Source organism: Bos mutus, chromosome X (genome assembly GCF_027580195.1).
Source record: "Bos mutus isolate GX-2022 chromosome X, NWIPB_WYAK_1.1, whole genome shotgun sequence".
NCBI classification, from domain to species: Eukaryota; Metazoa; Chordata; class Mammalia; order Artiodactyla; family Bovidae; genus Bos; species Bos mutus.
Genome location: NC_091646.1, coordinates 129,962,864 through 129,984,391, shown reverse-complemented (window position 1 = coordinate 129,984,391; position 21,528 = coordinate 129,962,864). Strand labels below are relative to the sequence as shown.

General features: G+C 47.5%; 1 protein-coding gene across 4 annotated transcripts in view; it reads right to left on the bottom strand.

Moving 5' to 3' along the window:
* The window catches only part of LOC102285105 (transducin beta like 1 X-linked), a 252,846-nt gene that overhangs the window by 111,969 nt on the left and 119,349 nt on the right, over window positions 1-21,528 (bottom strand). For 2 of the 4 annotated variants that reach the window (XM_070366068.1, XM_070366070.1), the window contains exon 3: window positions 7,862-8,016. The exons of the other annotated variants lie outside the window; for them this stretch is intronic. The gene's annotated coding sequence lies outside the window, so the exon portion shown is untranslated. The remainder of the gene's footprint in view (window positions 1-7,861; window positions 8,017-21,528) is intronic. 4 annotated transcript variants of the gene reach the window in all.

Below are 21,528 nucleotides of genomic sequence, written 5' to 3'. Positions count from 1 at the left end.
TGATTGTTAGAATCTGCTCTCTAGTAAGCACCCCACTCCAGTACTCTTGCCTGGAAAATCCCACGGACAGAGGAGCCTGGTAGGCTGCAGTCCATGGGGTCGCATAGAGTCGGACACGACTGAGCGACTTCACTTTCACTTTTCACGCATTGGAGAGGGAAATGGCAACCCACTCCAGTGTTCTTGCCTGGAGAATCCCAGGGACGGCAGAGCCTGGTGGGCTGCTGTCTATGGGGTCACACAGAGTCGGACATGACTGAAGGGACTCAGCAGCAGCAGCAGCAGTATTCTTGCCTGGGAAATCACAGACAGAGGAGCCTGGTGGGCTACAATCCATGGGGTCGCAAAAAAGAATCAGACACGACTAAATAACAACACCCAATGTGTCACACCCAACACATACTTTTATCCACCAGGATGTACGCGTTCTGTCTAATTTGTTCACTGTTAGATTCTCTGCATCTAGAAGAATTCCTGAGACAGGTGGCAAGTGCTCTAGAAACATTTATTTACTGGTTAGGTGAACGCGTTCAGTCTGAGAGATGGCGTGAACGCAAATGACCCAGGAGCATACAAGTTCATCAAGAACTTCATGTGCAAATATTCTGCAAAGTGCTACGTGGTGTGGAAGGACCGTAGAGACAGACGCCTAAGCCCCTTCCTGTACCAGAAGCCTGTGCTACAAACCACACAGGCTTTGCATAAAAAGATAACTCCCAACAAACCGCACATTAGACTAAGTCTGGCCGAGGTAGGAGGAAGACAACAAAGGCATGCTCTTTCGTCTTTGTTACTTCATGCAACCACTATAAACTCCCCGGAGAGCATATTCCCACTTGGTGCACAAAGAAAGAGGTTCCTGGTCACCTGGCTGAAACTCAGAGTAAGTGGTGGGCAAGAAAGGAAACACAGATGAGCAGAAGACGGAACCCAGAAGCTCTCTGCAGGAGCCGTTGCTGTACCATATACCCCCATCCTCGTCCCACAGTCTAGAATTCTGCATTGAACACGTGATTGTTTTAGCAACACCGTGTTCCCACTAGAGTGAGGACAAGGTCGAAGGTAGAATCTGCTAGACTACCGTTATCAGACTACCATTATCCACTTCCTTCCCTCACCCTTTGAGAACAGGAGACCTGGATTCTGTGTGGGCACATGGTCACACCCCTCTCAAAAGGACAAGCTTTCCCCGTAACCCAGTTCCAGCCAACGGCTACAAGCAAAAGTCAAATATGAAATCTCTAGTCTCTGCTCTTAAAGGCAATGAAATCCCCCTCCTCACTCCTACTCAGGGATGTGATTGTGAGGGCAGGAGCTGGGGCAGCCATTCCAGACACAGAGGAGGACAGAACTTTGGGGCTCCTACTGTGAGGCAGTGCTTTATGGAACGAGAGGTCCATCACCCCACTTTCAAAGCTACAGAAAGTTACATCTCAGCTGACTTAAGTGACTCACCCCATCACTGCCAAATTACCTAGCAGAAAGGTCAGAAGCTGCTTCCTGGCCTCTTATAACAACAGAGACATTCATCAACAGGGAAGAGGAAGTGAAGAAATTACAAACTACAGCTACTAATGATTTCCTGGTCAGAAACCTAAGACTTCACAGTGTGTTTTGGAACCAGTGTTCATTCATGGGCACCCTAGGGTGTTTTACCATATAAACAAAGCCTGAAGAAAATCCCTTTCATCAGAGGAGGCATCAGTTAGAGGCAGCCCTGAGCTTATGACTTTCTGGCTCTGAACCTGTACAAGTTTCAAAGCGTGTGCACATGGGGACCCCTGAACTTATAGGCTGCCAGGCTCCTCTGTCTGTGGGATTCTCCAAGGATGCAAGAATACTGAAGCAGGTTGCCAGATCCTTTTCCAAGGATCTTCCCGAGCCAGGGATCGAACTGGCAACTCCTGCAATGGCAGGTGGGTTCTTTATCACTAGCATCACCTGGGAAGCCCAATTCAACCTCTGAGACCTTTTTTTAAGTGCACAGCGGGAAGAACCAACCACCTTTATCTCACGGGGGATGCCGAGGGGTCAGAAAAACAGCGTAGACCGAGGACCTCGTTCCCTTCCACGTCAGCACCGCCTTTTGTGGCCAGGAACCCATACATCCGGCAGAGGTAAGGGGAGGTGGCCACGCGTGAACTCGGCTCACAGCGAGGCAAACAAATCCTCATGCTGACTCCCCTGGGTATACAGAACGCTTTAGGAAGGCCGACAGTGAAAGCAGGGCCCGTGTTCAGACGCGGATGTCACAACCAACCCACCGCCTGTGATCTCAAGCACTGCTTCTTTCCTTTGTGGTGTGAGAGCTCTGATGGGAGATGTGGATGGGCCAACAGAAATGTGACGTGGATGGGCCAACGGAAATGCGACGTGGATGGGCCAACGGAAATGTGACGTGGATGGTCTAAGAGAAATGTGATGTGGATGGGCCAACGGAAACGCAAGGTGAGCTTACATCTAATTAAAGAATGTTTAAACGCAAACTAATTTTCACAACATATTTAAACTTAACCCAGCATATCCCAAATAGCATCATTTCAACTGTAGTTCACACTGGTTTTTAAAAAAATTATTGAGATCTTCGACATTCCTTTTACCTACAAAATGTCTAAAATTCCCAAAGTCTATGTGTTTTCCACTTGCGCCACATCTTAATTAGGAAACGGAATTTTCAAAGGAAATAGACCACTGCTATCAGAGTTCAGAAGATGTATTCCGTACACTGAAAACACAGGTACACACACCCATGTGATTCGCAACATACAACTTATGGAGCAGCTGAACCAAGGATCGAAATTTAAATCAATAAGGAAATAAAATCTCTAAATCTGATCCTCCGTAACCCTAGCTATATTTGAGGGTGCTCCTTGGGTCTACAAGGCTTGTGGCCCCTAAACTGCTAAGAAGCCTGCAGGAGTGAAAGTTTGATGATTGTAGTCTGCAGGATGGAAGGACCTGGGGACATTCCAGGCCACACGATTCCTCTGTAATTGGTCCACATGCAAATTCTTAAATTATGCACCCACAGCATTTTTTTTTCCCCTCGACAAATTTCAAATAGATTAAAAAGAAAACCGGACAAGCCACCCAACTTTTAAATTTTCTGAAAATAGTGTAACTTCCTGCTAGAAAATTATTTTTCATAATGCACATTTTCATATTTTTACATAGACACTGGAATTTAGGGGCTCAGACTGGACTGACCAAGGCAACGAGTCCAAAGTAAGAAGTGCTGTAGGTTTAAATTCCACGCTGGATTTTGCAGACTTAGTACAGAAATGGAAAGAACATAAGATATGTCTTGGATGATTTTTTAAATATGGGTAACTTGTCAACATGACACTATTTTGGATAGTGAGTTGATTACATTAATACATAATGTTGCAAATAATGGGCTTCCCTGGTGGCTCAAACGGTTAGATTTGCCTGCAGTGCAAGAGACCTGGGTTTGATCCCTGGTCCGGAAAGATCCCCTGGAAAAGGGAATGGCAACCCACTCCAGTATTCTTGCCTGGACAATCTCATGGACAGAGAAGTCTGGCAGGCTACAGTCCACAGTGTCCCAAAGAGTTGGGACATGACTGAGAGACTGATTTTTTTTTTTCACTGTTGCAAATAATATTAATCGAGCATATATTTTGGAGAAGGAAATAGCAACCCACTCCAGTATTCTTGCCTGGAGAATTCTTTGGATGGAGGAGCCTGGTGGGCTGCTGTCCATGGGGTTGCACAGAGTCAGACATGACTGAATCGACTTAGCACGCGTGCATGCATTGGACAAGGAAATGGCAACCCACTCCAGTATTCTTGCCTGGAGAATCCCAGGGACAGAGAAGCCTGGTGGACTGCCGTCTATGGGGTTGCACAGAGTCAGACAAGACTGAAGTGACATAGCAGCAGCAGCAGCATATATTTAGATATATATTGCAAAAATAATTTATGATTTCTTTTTACTTCTCTACTGTGGCTACTAGAAAACCTTATATTAAATTTATGGTTTGCATTCTACTTCTATTTGGCAAGTGCAAAAACCCAGACAGTTTCCATGGTGCCTGCAGGCTCTAAAATGTGTTACTAATACTCAGCTAGATGAAACCATAGCATTTTTCCAAGGCTTCTTTTGTGTCCACTGCAAAATTTTAATTAGATGCCCATCGCATCATTTGTTTATTCCGTGACCAATTCAAGACAGATTAATAATCACAAATTGTTCTAAATGCAGACCACCTTTCTCTAGTAAAAAAAAACAATTTTCAGTTTGAGGATTTTTTAATATAGAGACTTATCACAAGTTCTGTTAAGACGCCTGAAAGGGTTGTGGGTCTCAAAAAAGCCACGGTCATTGGCAGGTTGCTCGCTTTGTGGGCAAACACTGACCTCTCACCTGGTGTGTACTGTTACACCTTCCGGTTTCAAAGCCACCTGGCCCAGCAGACAGCAAGGTGCGCTGTGAACTCCCGGGCTCACTGCAGAGCACTGGGTGTGGACCGCGTCTGGCTGAGCCTGTCTCATGTATAACCTGGGGGGTGACGTCACCAGAGCTGCACCCCTCTTCCTAGTAGGTTGCCATGGGAGACCTAGGGTGATGATGCTACAGTGGACTCTGTACCACAGTCAACAGTACAGCTCAAATCTCAGTGCGACCGTGTTTAAGATGGGCTTCCCTGATGGCTCAGTGGGTAAAGAATCCGCCTGCAAACGCAGGAGACACAGGAGATGCGGGTTCAATTCCCTGGATCGGGACCAGGAAATGGCAGCCCACTCCAGTATTCTTGCCTGGAGAATCCCATGGGCAGAGGAGCCTGGCGGGCTACAATCCAAAGGGTTGCAAAGAGTCGGACACGACTGAGCTTGCACACATTCTGTTTAAGATAGGGTGCTGCTGAACAGATATTTTAGCCAGGACTACAGACAGTTTTTCTTGCCGTTATTGTTATATTAAACCTCCTGTTAGACAAGGCTTCCTGCCCCTTACACTGTCGGCTATCACTTTTAAAGTTTAATTAAGCCTCGCCTACTCAAAGCGCTGGAGAACTCACAGCTAGAGATGCTTAGGCTCCCAGCACAGGGAGCTGTGTGCATCTCATCAATGATGACAAACTGAACATTCGAAGGCCTCCTTTTCCAAGAGGCCCTTTATTGTCACTTTGAGGTCTACTTTGAACAATAAAAAAAAAAAACACACCATTCAGAGATGGATTGGTTGAGTTGCCTAGCCACTGAGTTGTTTTCTAGCCACTGAGTCTCCTGAGTCGTGTTCCACTCTTTTGCAACCTCAAAAGACTGTAGCCCACCAGACTCCTCTGTCCACGGGATTCTCCAGGCAAGAACACTAGAGGGGGTTTCCATTTCTTTCTCCAGGGGTATCTTCCTGACCCAGAGATCAAAGACGAGTCTCCTGCACTGGCAGCCGAATCTTCTGCATTGGCAGGCCAATCCTTTACTGCTGAGCCACCAGGCAAGCCCAGGTTGGTGTTAAGGAGAAGGAGTTTATTTTGCAACAATGGTACGATAGTATAGGAGAGCTTTCTACTTTTACTACTTGGGCAGAGGGAATATGGCTTCCGTTTGCCCACAGTTGGAACCGGTACCCTGCACCTATCTGTGTTAACCACACGCCCTGGGAAACGGAGTTCAAAGTGAGCATCTCTCACCTTGAGCCACCGTGGGGAAAGGAACCTGGGAGTGAGTCCTCTCCCCATTCCTCATTTCTGTGTGTAATCGCAGAGTGTAGAAACAAGGAAACTCCTAGTGCGTAGCAGTAACATACTGAGAGGAAACAGAACCCTGAGACCTGAGAAGATGCATGTTACTATAGAAATAAGGCCATTTTTCCACGTATTACCTCATCGATTGAAATTTGGCAGGAAATGATTCATGGCTAGACTCTCACCTATTGAACATAATCTAGAGCAAAAACATTCACACATCATTGCGAAGCGAAAGCCGTTAAGCTACAAGGCGACAAGAACCGTATCCCAAAATCATTACATTTGTTTTTAATAATCTATCGATGAATTTTTTTTTTTTTTTTTTTTGCGGGCACATCAAGAGGCATGCAGGATTTTATAGTACCCTGACCAGGGATCAAACCAGCAACCCCTGCCGTGGAAGTGCCGAATCTTAACCACCTGACCGTCAGGGGAGTCCTTCTACTGATCATTGCTGTCTCATCTTTTTCCTCGCCTTTCATTCATTTCCTTTCCAGGTTTGGAAATGGAAAAAAAAAAAAAAAAAAAAATACTTAAACACTCTAAAAGGAGGAACTGAAATAGATCTTTGCAAAGCTTTCCAAATGTGTCATGTTATACAACAGCGCAAGGAGAGAGAAGCAACAGCAAACGCAGAGACGCCTCACTGATGACTTCAGAGCAACACAGAAAACAACCAATCCCCTCCTTGTCCCTAGCGTGCCGTGAAACAGCACCGTGCTTCAAATACACAGCAGAGACATTCGATCTATTCATTTGCACAGCAAAATATATGTCACCCGGACACACTCAGTCACACCTAGACACACACCCTTGGAAAACAAACTTGGGCTAATGACAAGTAGAAGCGAAGTGCAAGCCGGCCTATTGATAATTATAAATATTTTAAGATCTTTTGCAGGCTAACCTAAGAATCTGCGCTTTTCCTACAGATGTCATTCTGTAAAAACATCGTCTTCTGATAAACACACTAGGAATCGTGAAATGAGCTGAATTCACGTAGAGCAGTGACATTCAAAGGCATCAATTCTCATCCATGAGCAGTCACAGCGCACATCCCCCCCTCCCCCCACAATGGTTTTAAGGAAAGGGGTCAAAGAGAGTTAATGAGCAAAGAACGTATTTTGGTATAATCTCAGTAATAAGTTCATATGCTGACCCGCCTTCCTGCTTTCTGGACTCAACTCCTGTTTAAGACGCAGCCCCAATATACAGACTCACAGTCTGGCTCCAGTCAGGAGACTCAACTTCCCGGCAAACGCCAGAAATGGCCCATGTAGCTGAAACTCTGACAGTGCAGTCTTTATTAAAACAGCTGGCATTCACGTGGAACCCAGAGAGCGTAACCCCAAACAGAACCCGAGCCATTGCTTGCAAAGCAACTTACGTCCAAGTCACAGAAAAAAAAAAAAAAAATGCAAAAGACTGGCGAACAGGATGAAATAGTCCACCTCATTTTTTTTTTTTAAATCAAAGACATGCAAAAACAAAACAAAAAAAGTGCCCGCGTTCCCATCTCAGTTGACCACAATGTCCTGAGCTGTCTGAGAGACGGGGCCCCACCCCCCACCCCAGCCCACCCCACCCTGGGCTCCCTGGCAACAGGGAACAACCAGCACAAACTTTCAAGGAAAGCAATTTGGTAATCGGTCTCAAGAGCCCTACAGCTCCATTCCCAGCCATCTCTCCTAAAGCAAAAAAAAAAAAAAAAAAAAAAAAATTGGAAGCAATCTGAAGCTCCAGCAACAAGTGTTAAATCAATTACGGCACACAAACTCGACGGGATGGATGCTTGAAAAATGTTTTCAATGAACGTCGGCAATGATCACAAGGCTCACTCCATAAGGTTAAGTTGGGAGAGCCGGGTCACAAAGCTGAACCTTCCTGACGTTTCATGCACAGGAATACAGGCAGCTGGGAGGAGATGTACCAACAGTCTGATGGGGGAACCGGCGTGGGTGGGCTCAGAGGTGTTTATTTTGTTTCCAGATTCCATTCTTTGTTTTTTTCCCCAAATTGCTCATTCTATGCAGCACATTGCTTTTAAAAATCAGAAAAGAGGGACTGAAAATCCTGGCCAGCAAAGAGTAATGACTAAATTCCTCATCTGCCAAGGATGAAGAAGATGAATTAAGACAGCGATGTACCTGTTCACCTCTTTCCCAAGAACGTCAACGATGGTTTTCCTCAAGAGGTGCGGTGTGCCGGCGCGGGGGGGGCGGGGCAGAGATTCCTTCTCCTCGGGGGTTCACAGTGATCAGCCTCCTCTGAGTCACCTTGTGAAGGTTTATGATGCCAGAGTCTATAAACACAACATTAAATATTTATGGTTGATATTTGCTGCTTCTAAAAATAACGTGGAGGAGAAGGTCTCTTAACAAGGCCTCCCGTTGACCTTCTTGCTGAAATCACCAAGGCTGCTGATTCTGTAAATGCGCTGACAGCCACCCACAGGCCCTGGAAATCCGTAGGCCAATGCCGCCTTCTTAATCCAGTGGACGCCCCCAGCCCCGGGGGGCCCTTTCCACCTGAGCCAGGTACCCTTGGCCTTCATACCCCAGTGTTGATGGGGCCCCAAACCTGCTTATGCGATGGGGCATCTTCTTCCATCAATGAAATGTAACGAAATATTACATAAGCTTATCAGTTAGGAAGACAGTCTTTTTTTCCCCCTACCAAAACTACTTTCGATGCTTTGTTACAGACTAACAGACACGTCATCAGACAAAAATGTGCCATGAGGGGCTTCCGGAAGGTCCGGTGGTTAAGACTCGAGTGAGTGTCCACCGAAGGAGATGTGGGTTTGACCTCCTGTCGGGGAAACTCAGATCACACATGCTGTGTGCATGGTACAGAGTGCAGCCCAAAATTAAAAAAAAAAAAAAAAAAATCATGAAAACGCTGGCGGGGTGGACAAGAGTGAAGAGATCTCAGAGAAGGCAGTGAACATGCAGATGGATTCTGTGCGGAGATGGTTTCCTTCGGGAACCACTGCGCTTCACGGGACTCAACCCTGGAAACGGCAGAGGGTGCATCACGGGTACGGTTTATTACGGAGAGACGACCCCAAACTGGAATTACTGGACCCGTATTCCAAGACAAGGCTGAATTACCTTCCATCAAGCAATGAGTGAAGAAACCTGCGTTTAAATTTGCTGCTGTTTAGATGCTGTCGTATCCCACCCTTTCAAAACCCTGTGGACTATAAAGCCCGCCAGGCTCCCTCTGTTCACGGGATTTTGCAGGCAAGATCACAGCAGCGGGGGGCTGCCCTGGTGATCCAGTGGTTCAGACTCCGTGCTTCCCACTCAGGGGGCACGGGTTCGATCCTTGGCAGGGGAAATAAGATCCCACGAGCCTCATGGTGCAGTCCCCAAAAGTTAAAAAAAAATACTACTACTGGAGTGGGTTGCCATTTCCTTCTCCAGGGGATCTTCCCGACCCTGGGATCGAACCAGCATCTCTTGCCTTGGCAGGCTGTTTCTTTATCGCTGAGCCACTAGGGAAGCCTAGCATTCAAACAGCTTAAGCTTAAGTCTCCAGGAGGTGACGCTTACCTTGCTCCCCCTATAGCAGTAAGCATGGGCTTTGAAAGAAGTGTGGACACACAAGAGAGGGGAAAGTGGTAACTCGACACTGAAGGGACTCTGCAAACGCAAACCCTGAGCAGAGGGCAAGCTCTGCAAGCTCATCAGCGTTAGGTCATGTTGAGAGTCCCGGCCCTGGAGGCAACGTGATCACAGGGCCCGTCTCTGCGGTCTATGTCCCCCAAACTCATAAGCCCAGCCTCATCACGGGGCACACACGTGCCAAGCCCAAAGTGAGAGACGTTCTACGAAAGTCGCGGCCGGTATCCCTCAAAACAGAGACACCACCACCAAACAAAGTCTGAGACGCTGCCCTGGCCCAAAGGAAAGATGGAGACAGGACAACTGAGTTCAGTGTGATGGGGACGGGAATTCTGAGACAAAAAAAGGACATGGATCGAGAAAAGGTTAAACGTGAAAAATAATCAGATATACAGTGGACAAAATTTTTTTAAATCATGTATACGTGTTTCATTTCTTTTTTTCTAATTGATTTATTTTAATTGGAGGCTAATTACTTTACAATGCTGTAGTGGTTTTTGCCATACTTGACATGAATCCACCACGGGTGTACATGTGTCCCCCATCCTGAACCTCCCTTCCACCTTCCTCCCCATCCCATCCCTCTGGGTCATCCCAGTGCACCAGCCCCGAGCACCCTGTCTCATGCATCGAACCTGGACTGGCGATCTGTTTCACATATGATAATATACATGTTTCAATGCTATTCTCTCAGATCATCCCACCTTCGCCTTCTCCCACAGAATGCAAAAGACTGTTCTGTACATCTGTGTCTCTTTTGCTGTCTCACATATAGGGTCATTGTTACCAACTTTCTAAATTCCATATATATGTGTTAGTACACTGTATTAGTGGTTTTCTTTCTGGCTTACTTCACTCTGTATAATAGGCTCCGGTTTCACCCACCTCATTAGAAGTGATTCAAATGCATTCTTTTTAATGGCTGCTTTCTGATGAAATGCCCAGAGAGGGGCCTCACTCTTCCTGCAAACATGGCTCAACCATCATGGTTAAGAAATCTGTGCAGGAGTGTCTGTACGTGCCACCTACATCAAGGTCCATGTCTCTGGGTAGCAAATCCCCACACACACACAGGTTCCCAATCCCACCCCCATCTGGGTCAACAGCTGTTACTGTGGCCAAACCATCAGTAATTCCCTCACGGTTATGAGCGAGCCTCACTCCAAATCTTTGGACGCATCAGCAGTCCTCGGTCTTGGCAACCCTGGAGGAAACATACGTGTGCACACACACACACACACACACGATCCTATCAAGTCGCATTTCTGTCCTTCAAAATGCCATTTTCTTTCATGTCTCTTTGACTTTCCGCTTTTCCTCCCTTAGGAATTTTGGCTATCTGCCTTAGCTGAACTTGAAAAGGCAGGGAAGATGAGTGTCCATGGGAAAAAAACTAAAGTTGGGGTTGGGGGGAAGGATACTGGCAAATCCCTGGACAGCGGCGTGATGGCCACTAGCTGTGAAGGTTGCAGTATCTCCAACCTTGTGCCAAACAGACCAGGGGCATTTAGGGCAAGTAAAGGGCTCCCCGTGCAGCCTTTCCACATGCCAAGGCTTCTTCTGTACATGAAGGCTGCTGACGCAGCCGCTCTGGGGGTCAGACCCTTTGGGGTCCACCTTGGGCCAGGTCCACTTCCCTAGCCCGAAACCCACTCCTCTCTCTGCACAGCAGTTGCCTTTCTAGAAAACGTGAACGATAAGAGAATCCTGACTCTGAGGATCCTCCGAAATGTTCATCAAGTCAACCTGCGGGTGGAGAATTCACAAAATTCAGTTCCCTACCCACCGGGGTTCATTTCTTCTGTCTCTGCTCAGTCCTGTCTGACTCTCTGTGACCCACCCCGTGGACCATGTAGCCCCCACCGGGCTCCTCTGTCCCTGGGATTCTCCAGGCAAGGATACTGCAGTAGGTTGCCATGCCCTCCTCCAAGGGGAATCTTCCTGACCCAAGGATGGAACCTGACCCAAGGATGGAACTGACAGACAGGTTCTTTACAGTCTCAGCCACCAAGGAAGCCCTTTCTTCTATCTTCTGCTGCTGCTGCTAAGTCGCTTCAGTCGTGTCCGACTCTGTGCGACCCCGTAGACGGCAGCCCACCAGGCTCCACCGTCCCTGGGATTCTCCAGGCAAGAACACTGGAGTGGGTTGCCATTTCCTTCTCCAATGCATGGAAGTGAAACAAAAGTCGCTCAGTCGTGTCCGACTCTTCGCGACCTCATGGACTACAGCCTACCAGGCTCCTCCGTCCATGCGATTTTCCAGGCAAGAGTACTGGAGTGGGTTGCCGTGGCCTTCTCCTGACGTGCCTTTAAATTACCGTGAAGAGGTCATTTGAGCTTACACTTGACCTCTGCACTTTTACAGCCTCACCGGCACATGGAGGTTATCTGCGGAATGAATGAATGATGTTAGCGCTGACACTGAAATGCAATAAAGATGTTATCATCCTTGAAACTGTTAGAAAGAGCTCAGGGGCGGGGAAAAAAATTCTCATTCATTTTTTTTTCCCCATTAACTTTGCCTAGAAGACAAAAAAAAAAAAAAGGCAATTCATTATTTAGAAAAGGCAAGGGCAACCTTTCCTAAATGCCTTGGGGCAGAAGGTAAATGTGCAGGGGCAGCAATAATTCAGGCAGTCACTGAAGATTTATTTACCCGAGTTTAAGGAGGAAATGGGAGGAGAGCTGACTGGCCACGTCCACCGGCGGGGGCTCAATGGATGTTTCCATTTCCTGGGAGGGAAACTGACTTTCTGTCCAAGAATATCGTGGAGAGCACAAAACAGGTGCATAATTTTTTATTTAGCTAGGTAGTAAAGCGACGGGCTTCTGAGATGCTGCTCGTGGGAAAGAATCTGCCCGCCAGTGTAGGAGATGCAAGAGACTCGGGTTCGATCCCCAGATTGGGAAGATTCCCCTGGAGAAGGAAAACAGCAACCCGCTCCAGTATTCTTGCCCTGGAGAATCTCATGGACAGAGGAGCCTGGTGGCCTACACAGTCCATGGGGTCAAGAAGAGTTAGACACGACTGAGCACGCACGCACGCACACACACACACACACACACACACACACACACAGAGTAAAGTGACAGTCATTACATGCAGATTCTATTGTATCCAAAAGTCAGGGCACAGACACAGCTACAGAAATTTCCCCCCACTTTCTGACAGTTGACTAAGTACTCAAGTGAGTAATTCTCTAACCAAGATGGCAACTTACGGGTGCAGAAAATAAAAGGCTGTAGTACGCAGCCTCTTCACATGCATTTTTATTTGTTATTTGTTATCTCATTTATGTGGCCCCACCATGTAGCATGTGGACTCTCAGCTCCCCGACCAGGGCTTGAACCTGTGCAGCTTAAGGATGGAGTCCTAACCACTAGATGCCAGATAAGGCCCCAGGCAGCCTCTGAGATGAAATCCAAGGAGCCCCACCCCACTGGTATCTGCACCCAGGAACCACCCCAACCCACACTGACCAGGATTGGTCTACGCGACCCACAGAACACGGCAGAAGGAAGAGCACGTCCCCTCTAGGTCGGACTGTGAAAGCATGTGGCTTCCAGCACTTTCTTTTTAATGTTTTTAAGTTATTCTATTGTTAATTTATTTATTGGCTGTGCCATGAGGCATATGAGACCTTTAGTTCCCCATCCAGGGCTGGAAGATCTCCTTGCACTGGGAGATTAGAGTCTTAATCACTGCTCCATCAGGGAAGTCCCCAGCACCGTCCTTCTCTCTCTTTCTCCTGTACTCTGTTTCCCCTCCTCTGCTATCTCTCTTTCTCTTTCTCTCTCTCTCTCTCTCTCTCTCTCGATCACACACTCTGGGGAAGCCAGGTCACGGGCAGCCCTGCAGAGACGGGAGGGGACTGAAGCCTCCCGCCAACGGCCACGTTCATGAACGGGCTTGGGGTTGAGCCTCCAGCCCGGCACTAGGCTCAAGAGACTGTGGTCTTGGGGCCAACACGATGACTGCAACTCACGGGAGACCTCAAGCGGGAACACTCCGGCTCATCCGTGCTTGGATTCCTGAGTCTCAGAACCCACGGGAGGTGATCTGTGTCTGCAGTGTGCAGCTGGGAGTGCTGGGGTGATCCCTCACACCCCAGTGGATAAATAACACAGGGGCTGGAACTGGGAACGCACTGGTGGACGTCAGAGAACACTGGCATAGAGACTAATCCCATTCATTCGCTCCCCACAACTCGCCAACCCCTCCAAGCCAATTAGTATCTAATTCCATTTGTTTGCCTTCAACCAAGCATGCAAACACACAAACAGCTGCAAACGTAAGACCCAGAAAACTACATGCATCTACCCTGACCCCATCACATAGCTCTCTTTCAGTAAAACCAGGTCTACCAGGTAAACCATGCACGCTTAGAAACCACACTGACATTTCCACCCCTAAATCCCCAGCAATCACTTGCTCCCCTCAGCTAGGCACGTCCATGTCCGAATGGTACAAAACCGGCATTTTTCCATTGTTGTTGTTTGTTGTTTACTCACTCAGTCGTGTCCGGCTCTTTCGAAACCTCATGGACTGCAGCCCGCCAGGCTCCTCTGTCCATGGGATTCTCCAGGCAAGAATACTGGAGTGGGTTGCCATTCCCTTCTCCCGGGGATCTTCCGACCCAGAGATGGAACTCGTGTCTCTTGCATTGGCGTGTGGGTTCTTTAGCCATGACCCACCATTTTCCATTAGATTAGAAGAAAAGTTCTTTCCAATCAAGTGTAAAGGTCTTGATTCAGAATGAGATGAATCCTAAACGTGTCTGCTTTATTTTAGCAAATTCTTCACATAAGGTCTCGAGACGCTGTGCTGTATGTTACATCATTGTTAAAGAGTTCAGTCCAGTGGCTCAGTTGTGTCTGACTCTTTGCAACCCCATGGACTGCAGCACACCAGGCTTCCGTGTCCATCACCAACTCCTGGAGTTTACCCAAACTCATGTCCATTCAGCCAGTGATGCCATCCAACCATCTCATCCTCTGTCATCCCCTTCTCCACCCACCCTCAATCTTTCCCAGCATCAGGGTCTATTCCAATGAGTCAGTTCTTTACATCAGGCGGCCAAAGTACTGGCATTTCAGCTTCAACATCAGTCCTTCCAACGAACACTCAGGACAGAACTCCTTTAAGATGCACTGGTTGCATCTCTTTGCAGTCCAACGGACTCTCAAGATTCTTCTCCAACACCACAGTTCAAAAGCATCCATTCTTCGGTGCTCAGCTTTCTTATAGTCCAACTCTCACATCTATACATGACTGCTGGTTAAACCGTAGCCTTGACGAGACAGACCTCTGTTGGTACAGCAATGGCTCTGCTTTTTAATATGCTGTCTAGGTCGTTAAAGTGTAGATTGACCTGAAAGAAAAGAGTCCCCACTTATGGCTTTCAACTATTCTGGATTATTTTTCTCATATGCAGAATTTCCGTTTCTGTTCAGCAGACTTTCTCACAGCAGCACTCAGAAACAGTGGATGTGCACACATTCTAACTGGGGCCCTAATTTTGGAGCTGGATCAGGCTCAGGGGTTGTAATTATGATGGGAAATCGTATTCCCCGTGGTCCAAACTGCTCCTGGAAGCTGATCGTCCAAGGCCCCAAGGTCCATCCCCGAGGGCTGAACACGGTGATGGGGCACCCAGGTGATCTGCTGTTTACCACGTGAAGCCACCGTCGCCAAGAGAGGCGAACCCAAGGTCAAGGTTTCACCTACTGCACTCTGAGACTTTCAAGTTCGGAGTGTTTCTGACACGTCTGTTTAACACGTTTCCCTGAAAAGCGCCAGGAAGCCTTGAAATATGTGCCAGACCCACTCCAACAGTCTTGGGCTCCCCTGTTGGCTCAGCTGGGAAAGAATCCGCCTGCAATGCTGAAGATCTGGGTTCAACCCCTGGGTTGGGAAGGTCCCCTGGAGACGGAAACAGCTACCCAGTCCAGTATTCTGGCCTGGAGAATTCCTGGAGACTGTATAGCCTCCATGGGGCCACAAAGGGTAGGACACAACTGAGTCCCTTTCACTTTGGCACCAACGAGTCTTCCACGGTGCAATTTCTTTCACAAGAAACTGGACAAGAAACTCCATGGAAGGGCCTGGGGATTCCAGGCATCAAAACCACTCACAGGCACAACTGGTTCTACCCTCGATCACCTCTGCTGGGAAATGGAAGGGGGTTGCACTACAGATCGTGGATTCTAGAGCCTCCCCTGGCGGCTGGGGGCTTCACACGGTCAACATCACATGGTTGCATGACGGAATATTCCAGGGATCAGGTTAGGTGGGCCCACAGTCTCCACTTTGAACACTTCACCCCCTGAACCCCATCGTCATAAGCAGCAGCCCTCCGGGCCGGTCTCAAGGCAAAGCCCACTACTTCCTGCTCACCTGCGATCGAGAACAGGCTCCACAAACCAGCAAAGCCACCTACACCTCGCTCACGAAAAAACCCCCTCCTGACGGACAGGCCACGAGAGCTCCCAGGCCTCCCAGAAATGTCAGGAAAGACACAGTCCCCTGGGGCTTGTGTATGATGGTCACCCAGGCCCCGCAACAGCAGGCCTGGTGGGTGGCAGGTGGCCACACCTGCAGCTCTGTTCTGCCGGCTCGTTCATTTGATTAAAGACAAACAATTTATACCAGTTTGGACTTCTCCACCCGCCCTGTAAATGGCCAAGGGTAAAGGGAGATCGCCACTACTGCGGGTTGAACTGGGCCCCCCTCTAAAATAGATATCTTGTGGTCCCAATACCTTGGACACCTTAGAGTGCGACCTCATTTGGAAATAGGTTGGTCGCGGATAGAATTCATCAAGATGAAACGCCAACTGAAAACACAACGAGATACGCACCTGACACCCGTCAGATTGTTGAGCGTGGGCTCAGCCAGACAGACAACAAATAACAAGTGTGTCCAAGGATGGAAAGAAAAGGGAACCCGTACGATGCAGTGACGGTAAGAAGGCCGACTGGTGTAGCTACTGCGGAAAAGAGAACGGGGCTTCCCCAGAACATTACAAACAGAACGGCCGCTCGACCCAGCCGACACCACTTCTGGGCATTTTCCTGAAGAAGACGAAAGCACGAAGTTGAAGAGATATACATGTCCCTATGTTCACTGCAGAATTATTTAGAATAGCCACGATCTGGAAGCAACCTCAGCGTCCATCGAGAGATGAACGGATAAAGAAGACGTCACACACACACACACACACACACACACAGAGGAAAATGGCTCAGCCATAAAAACAGAAGGAAACCTTGCCATCTGTGACCACGGGGATGGACCCACAGGCTATTCAGTTCAGTCACTCAGTCGTGTCCGACTCTCTGTGACCCCATGGACTGCAGCACGCCAGGCTTCCCTGGCCATCACCAACTCCTGGAGTTTACCCAAACTCATGTCCATTGAGTCAGTGTAGGGTATTACATGAAACTCAACAAATCAAAGAGAAATACTGCATGATTGCACTTAGACATAGAATCTAAAAATCGAAACAAATGAAGAAACACAACAAAATGGAAACAGACTCATAGAAGGAGGTAGTAGGCAGGGGGCAGGAGGTGAAGGTGAGTGAAATATATAAGGGAGCCTAAGAGGGAGAAGGCAATGGCACCCCACTCCAGTACTCTTGCCTGGAAAATCCCATGGACGCAGGAGCCTGGTGGGCTGCAGTCTGTGGGGTCGCTAAGAGTCAGACACGACTTCAGTGAGCGACTTCACTTTCACTTTTCACTTTCATACATTGGAGAAGGAAAGGGCAACCCACTCCAGTGTTCTTGCCTGGAGAATCCCAGGGACAGGGGAGCCTGGTGGGCTGCCGTCTATGGGGTCGCACAGAGTCGGACACGACTGAAGCGACTTAGCAGCAGCAGCAAGAGGGAGAAACTTCCAGCCACAAAATGAGTCAAGGGGATAAAACAGAGAGCCTGGGGAATACAGTCAATAATAGTGTCATATGTTTGTTTGTATGGTGACAGATGGTAAGTAGACCTGTTGTGGGGATCATTCTGTAATGTATACAAAGATCGAGTCATTAGTCATGCACCCAGAATCAACATAGTGTTGAGGGTCAATTTGCGATTTCCTGGTGGCTCAGGTGGTAAAAGAATCAACCTGGGTTCGATCCCTGGGTTGGGAAGATCCCCTGGAGAAGGACAGGTAACCCACTCCAGTGTTCTTGCCTGGAGAATCCCATGGACAGAGGAGCCTGGTGGGCTACAGTCCATGAAGTCGCAGGGTCAAACGCGACTGAACGACTAATATTTTCACTCTTTTCAGGGCTCACTGTAGGTCAATCATATGTCAATAAAAAAGAAAAAAAAATACATCCAATCACACATACAGAATTCATCAAATGAGGTCACACTGGAGCAGGGCGGGCTCTTAACCCACTAGGATGGTGTCCACGTAGGAAAATGACCGTGTTAACATAGACAGACAAGGCGAAGACTAGGATGACGTATCTGTAAGTCTAGGGACATCCAGGGTTGCTGGAAACCACGGAAGCTAGCAGATGGGCAAGAAAGGAGCCCACCCAGAGCCTTCAGCAGAGGGCCAGCCTGCTGACATCTCAATCTGAGACTTCTGGCCTCCAGGAATGGGAGAGAATGGACTCCTGGTGTTTTAAGTCATGTGGCTTGTGGAATTTTGTTAGGGCTGCCCTAGGAACCGGCTATGACCACTAAGAAGCATAGCTTTTAACCTGCTTTATAATCAAGACAAGTGTTTATTAAAATGCTGTTTCTGAATATAATGTAACAACACTTTTCATAAGAGAAGACATTCATTTCATTAAAAGAGAAAAAAATAAAATCAAATAAAAGGAATTTCCTCACAGACTGTCAGGGAATCTGCACGTAAGGAAAAGGTCCCTCTGGCCGGCTTTGGTGCTAGTTTGGAACTTCATACCTTCACCCAGGTGGCCACCCAACATTCAACCTCAATCACCCAGGCCTCCACCGTGTCCCCTCCACATCCTGGGAGGAAGCTGGGGTTCAGGTGGCGATAGAGTGGGACGAGGTACAAGATTCCACATTACCGCGTTGACATTTTCAGGGCTGAAAAATGCTGCCCACAAATGCACAGATCAAAAGCATAGTTTGTTTACATGACTGGTATCTACATGCGTGTCCACAAGTGCATTTAAAAATCTTTCATAATTTCTACTGTGTCTAACATCAAGATAATTATTCTAAAAACCAAGGTGGCGTGTGGGTTTGAGACCAATAGGAGAGGCCCCGAACTCTAGCTCAGCCAGGCCTCCAGGGTCCATACATTAAATCTCAGCATGGATGAGACACCATCACCATAATGAGAATCTCTCTATTCCTCCCGGTAATGAGCCCTTTTGAAGAATTAATTAAAAATTCTGACATGGCTTCTCCGAAAGCAGAAAGGCGGGCTTCTTGAGGGGGGCAGAAGAAACTAGCTCATATCGGTGGGCGTGCTTAGTCACCCACCTTTACCATTCATGTTTTAGGATGTCTGCAAAGTCAAGGGATCTTCATGTACTCCAGGAGTTCTCCAGTGTTATCAGGCAATGCATCACGCTTCTCGTTTAACAGGACTGACAAGAATGCCGACTTCATGCGGATTAAGGGCTAAGTCTGCTTAGTCAGCCATAAAAAAGAACAAAATAATGCCATTTACAACACTATGGACCCAAAGAAGGTCGTACTGAGTGAAGTGTCTCGGACAAAGAAAGACAAATACCATATGATATCATTTATATGGTACAAATGAATGTATTTACAAAATAAAAGAGAGTCACAGATGTACAAAACGAACTTATAGTTACCAGGAGCTGGGGTGGGGAGAAAAACTGGGAGACTGAAATTAACATACACACTGCTGCTGCTGCTGCTGCTAAGTCGCTTCAGTCGTGTCCAACTCTGTGCGACCCCATAGATGGCAGCCCACCAGGCTCCCCCGTCCCTGGGATTCTCTAGGCAAGAACACTGGAGTGGGTTGCCACTGCCTTCTCCACCCCTAGATGTTAAATAGGTAACTAACAAGGACCTACTGTATAGCACAGAGAACTCTGCCCAATACTCTGCAATGGCTTACATGGGAAAAGAATCTGAAAAACAGTGGATGTATGTGTATGTATAATTGACTCACTTTGCTTTACACCTGAAACTAACACAACATTGCAAATCAATTATAATCCAATTAAAAAAAATCTACCTTTTGAACTTGTGGATTCTGTTATTCCATGAGCAGTCAACCAAGACCAATTATTAGAAAGAACCAAGGACACCAGCTTGAGGCTTTCCTGATATTTGTAAAAGCGAAAAGACACAGTCTATCACCATTTAGTAAACAGCGTCCATCTTATAAGAGGGGGCTTCCCTGATGGCTCAGTAAAGAATCTGCCTGCGATGCAGGAGACCCTGCTTCAATTCCTGGGTTGGGAAGATCTCCTGGAGAAGGCAAAGGCTACTGACTCCAGCAATCTGGCCTGGAGAATTCCATGGACTATACAGACCATGGGGTTGCAAAGAAACATGCCTTTAGAAAAGGCAGAGAAACCAGAGATCAAATTGCCAACATCCGTTGGGATTACTGAAAAAGCAAGAGAGTTCCAGAAAAACATCTATTTCTGCTTTATTGACTATGCCAAGGCCTTTGACTGCGTGGATCACAATAAACTGTGAAAAATTCTGAAAGAGATGGGAATACCAGACCACCTGACCTGCCTCTTGAGAAACCTGTATGCAGGTCAGGCAGCAACAGTTAGAACTGGACGTGGAGCAACTGACTGGTTCAAAATAGGAAAAGGAGTACGTCAAGGCTGTGTATTGTCACCCTGCTTATTTAACTTACATGCAGAGTACATCATGAGAAACGCTGGGCTGGAAGATGCACAAGCTGGAATCGAGATTGCCCGGACAAATATCAATAACCTCAGATATGCAGATGACACCACTCTTGTGGCAGAAAGTGAAGAAGAACTAAAGAGCCTCTTGATGAAAATTGGTGGCAGGAAAGCTGAAATCCAACACTCCCAGTCCCAGTCTTCAAGGGAAGGAGAGGAACTTGAAGACAATTGTGTCCTTAATGATCACTGACTGCTTGCGCTCCCGAACTGAGCTTCCACAGCGCCATGAGATGTTACAGACGGTTCTGCAAGATGACACACGGCACAGAATACCACCGTTGGTCATTAACTATCTCTTCGCCAAAAAAAAAAAAAAAAAAAAAAGGTTAATGCCCTAGAACACAGACTTATTACTTCATTCTCCATCCAACCAACTGCGGAGTGGTCCCCTAAGCGCCTGTAGCTCAGTCCACACACCCTGACTGGTCTTTCTTCCCTCTACCAAGAAAGAAGACTCATCGCTCTGCTCCCTTGTGACTGAGGGGTCTGGCCATGTCCCAGTCCAATCTGATGATAAAAAAAGAAGTTTTATTTATCGCTGTACCTCCCGTATCCAGCATAATGCTCGATCCACACAAAACCACTCAGCAAGGGTTGGCTGCCCTGAATTAAATTCAGATATAATATTATGAAAACACTATATGATGAAGCATGGCTTTGTGCAGATCGCGGGAGAGCACAGGCAAGCTTTTATGACTCAAGCTCCTGCCAACAAGCATTTCCAACAGGGGTCAGCGATGCTTAGCAATATTACCTAAGTGGAGGGGTCAGGAGTCTTCTCTCTTATGAAGGAATGTTGCTCTCTAGGGTTTTCTCCAAGCTGTGAGGACCTGCTGGGTTTCCATCACAGGCAGATAAGAGCAAATAAAGACATAGGGAGCTTTATTGATCCAGTCGAGACACACAGCAGTGCCAAAGAGTGATTTCCCATCAAGGATGCAGGTTGACTACATCCCTATGATAGCGGACAACCGCAGACCGGACAGGTGTTCTCACTGGGTCTCCTAGTCTCTCCCAGGCTTCTGTGGGGTTCACAAATGACTGACATTCCGAAGGCAGAGCACCTTCCCATTTTATAAAGATCTCCCCAAACGGGAAGTGTCAGGAATACTCTAGAGAAGCCCAGTGTTCATGATCTTTTTCAAAAAAAATAGAGATAGTATTTAAAGCCATTTATTAATCCATTCATTTATTGACCAAATATTTGGCATGCACCTATAGGGCTTCCGAGGCTTCCCAGTGGGAAAGAATCAGCCTGCCAGTGCAGGAGATGTGGGTTCGATCCCTGGGTCG